General features: G+C 36.5%; 1 long non-coding RNA gene across 1 annotated transcript; it reads left to right on the top strand.

The window, feature by feature from the left end:
• The first annotated feature begins 292 nt into the window (after positions 1 to 292).
• On the top strand, positions 293 to 1291 carry LOC135208211 (uncharacterized). The gene is made up of 4 exons (XR_010313128.1): positions 293 to 434; positions 698 to 780; positions 936 to 1018; positions 1209 to 1291. It is a non-coding gene; the product is annotated as an uncharacterized LOC135208211 (long non-coding RNA).
• The last annotated feature ends 2327 nt before the right edge of the window (positions 1292 to 3618 follow it).

Raw genomic sequence — 3618 nt, 5'->3', positions numbered from 1 at the left:
ACTCCAGGTTGTTACTACAAGTGTCATCAAAGGGATAACTACAAGTAGAAGCACCATTTTTGGATGGAAAAAAACCCTTCAGGAAAGTATACGTATCACATGTAACATGTAGTGTAAACAAAGTATGAACAGTAAGGTTTTTTTACATACAGTAGTACATATTACATACGTACATAACTTTTTTTTTACAGGAATTTCCAACCAAGTTTGATTATGTACATATTTGTACATGTTATAAAAACCACTGTACGTAGGTTACTGTATGTAACTTACTAAACATACATAACATGACTTAACTTTGATACTTTTTTGGTACATTCCAGAAAACCAGGACCCCCTCCATGATGCAGGCTATGGGGCCACATAAAACTTTGTCCAGGGGTTACTACATAACATAGCACGACAACTGTAAACTATGTACTACTGTACTAAAGGTAAGGAATTATACATAGTAGTAAACATACATTAAGTAAGTTTTTATACGTACATACTAAAAAAAAGTGACCAAGATCTCTCACATGGGATAAGTGATCAAGGTCCCTCATGGAATTACATACTGTACACTCCCTGCTGAACAGGGGGTGTAGACCAATCATTTACAATATGCAATATTAACCACTGTATGGTGCATATTACTGTATGTAACTTACTATGCATAGAGTAACTTACTGACAAAATTATTTTTTGTACATTCCAGAACCCCCTGAATGATGTAGGCAATGGGGCCACATAAGACTTTGTCCATCCAGGGTTACATTGAGCGACAACTTTAAACTAAAGGTAAGGAATTAATTAACATACATTAACTAAGTTTTATACATGTTATATATGTGATAGTTATTAAACCACTGGTATGGTGCAAGATTACTGGATATGTAACTTACTATGCATAGAGTACTTATATGACATACTAATTATTTTTTGTTACATTCCAGAACCCCCTGAATGATGTAGGCTATGGGGCCACATAAGACTTTGTGCATCCAGGGTTACATAGCAGGACAACTTTAAACTAAAAGTAAGGAATTAATTCACATACATTAACTTTTTTACTCTTGATATAACTCAAGTAAGGAATTATAAACTAAAAGTAAGGAATTAATTAACATACATTAACTCTTTTACTCTTGATATCTATAATTTACATATTGTATTCAGGACTTTTGTGTAGTATTTTGTACTAATTGTGTTATACTTTTACCTTCCAGAGCTACCAGACTGGGATTTTAGTGTACTCCAGGATCTAACAAAGTGTGCAATGCATGTGTATACGTATAGTGACAGTGTTTAGGTATACCCTAAGGATTAAGTGTAGTGTACATTGTGCTTTTTAGTGTCACAAGAGTTTAATAAAGAATTATACCTTCAAGAACCATCCTTTGCCATTGGAATAACCACACTACACATCATGCAATCTACTTGCATGTCACACAGGTAAGGTCTCTAACTTTTTTCTTAGTTTAAGGCATATTTCCAAGTGTCGTTCCGGCTTACGACGATTTTCGGCTTACGACGCGCCTCAAGAACGGAACCCCCGTCGTAACCCGGGGACTGCCTGTATATTGATACAAGCTGGGAGCATGGGAAGTAATACAGCGTGTGTAATATTTGTTTACCTTGTTATTACTTGGCTCGCCACTTGTAAATGGAAGTGGGGAATGAAGTGGAAAGGCCACCAGCGAGACTTAGATCATACAATTCCAGCGTTGAAAATAAGAAGTAACTTACAAAGGGGCTCACAGTTAATCATAATTAATTACAGCTAAATTACAGGGGTAAAATAGATCTAACTACCTATGAATTATAAGGGAAGTGTATCTCAAGTTAGGTATAATCAGTTTTGAAGTTGGCAACGGAGCTAAATGTAACATAGAGGCGAACTGGACTGCAAATGCAGACCTCAGTCGAACATTCAACAGGCTCTCCGGAAATGCAGACAGGCTCGGCTGATTATTAAAATGAACATGCAGGCCTATCAGATGAAATGAGCAAAGTCTAAGGCTGGAGGAGGCTCTTCATTTCACTTACTAAATTCGGCGGATGTAACTTGTCAAGCAAATGCCACATGTAGGAATTTGGAAGAAAGGAAAACTTTGATATGCTCTCGTGGTTAGAAAACAAGGATGACTTCAGTTGGCTCCTCGTATGGATGCTTCCACTGTAGTATGAGTAAGTGGCCCGGTATCTCTTAAGCTTGGAGAGGGCTGGGGGTGGGGGTCGGTTGGGGAGGTCCCTTCACAAAGTTAAGAGCTATTCCAGCCCTCCCTCTGTTGTTCTACAACTCCACAACTCGGTGATTCTGTCTCGTTAAGCATTATTTATGAGGGCACACCCTTCTGCGTAACTGTTTTGGCCTAGTATGTTTCATTAAACAGAAGTCTTGACATAGCATTACATTACATCAGATATGTAAATATTAGAATAAAACCTTTGATAAAGGTATCCATTTTCTGATAATTTGAAAAAATTAGTATTAATATAACTAGATGTTTCCTTCAAGGGTTGGTGGTGGGCATACTTTATCACGTATTGGAAGTGTTTCTAATAATGATAAAAGCACACACACTATCAACCCTTGAAAGGAAAAATAGTATGGGTGTGGCTGTTCGGTAGAATCCCTTGCAGCTCTCAGAAGCATTAGGAAATGAAGTAGTGCAACCTCGTGTCACTAAGGAAAAACCATATAAAATCCTCTAGTGATAAAAAAAATAAAAAGTAAAAAAAAAAATCTGATAGGGTATGTTAAAAAAAAAATCAATAATAGCAGTAAGGTTTATGGCCACCAGATCTAGTAAATATGAACAATTGGTAAACAATAATCAAGCAACAGTGACACTTATCAGCATATATTTTATCACATACTATTAATTTCTATGATCACAGTAAAAAAAAAAAAAATACATTAATGATAAGGAATGCTGTAAGTCTGACGCTTTCTCTCCGGTGTCAATGATCGGAATCTTACGACAACTACTTCCGTGTTTCGGCAGACCAAGTCAGTAACCTCCGATGGTAGTAGGGTTTTAGCTAAGTCACCGCATTCGGCATTTGTGCATGTTACATTTACAACTCCTGATATTGGTGTGAGCACGCAATCATTAGAAACTTTAAGTTAGCCTCACTTCATTTAAAAACTACGCACATAAAAACTATTTTTTTGCGAATTAAATTACCACAGCCATTGTATTCTGCATCGACAATAATTATTATTGGACGGTTAAAAGATTAATTAGATAACAGTTCATTTTTGTTAGTCCCAACCTCGCGCAGCCAATGAAACCGCCAAACAATAGTATAACAAGCGTTCGCGAATTGTTCCCCACTTACCAAGGAACTCTCTCGCTCACTGTCGCTCTCCAAATAATTTAATTTTACTTTTTCTTTGTCTCGTTATTTCATTTTTTTCCCTCTGATTTTCTTGCTTTATCTTTCTTATGAATATAAATGTAGTACCTGTGAAAGGGTGAAAGTATCTGAATCTTATTGTGTGGTAATATTTCAAGAGTATTACAAGTAACCGTAATTTATAAGCAAGCAAAAACAGGCATTCCTTAGTTGCTATCAGCCACATCCCCCACTTTCACTATGAATGTAGGACCAATCATGCAATAAAACTGA

The sequence above is a fragment of the Macrobrachium nipponense genome, chromosome 35 (genome assembly GCF_015104395.2).
Source record: "Macrobrachium nipponense isolate FS-2020 chromosome 35, ASM1510439v2, whole genome shotgun sequence".
NCBI lineage: Eukaryota > Metazoa > Arthropoda > Malacostraca > Decapoda > Palaemonidae > Macrobrachium > Macrobrachium nipponense.
This window is presented reverse-complemented; position numbering and strand designations above follow the sequence as displayed.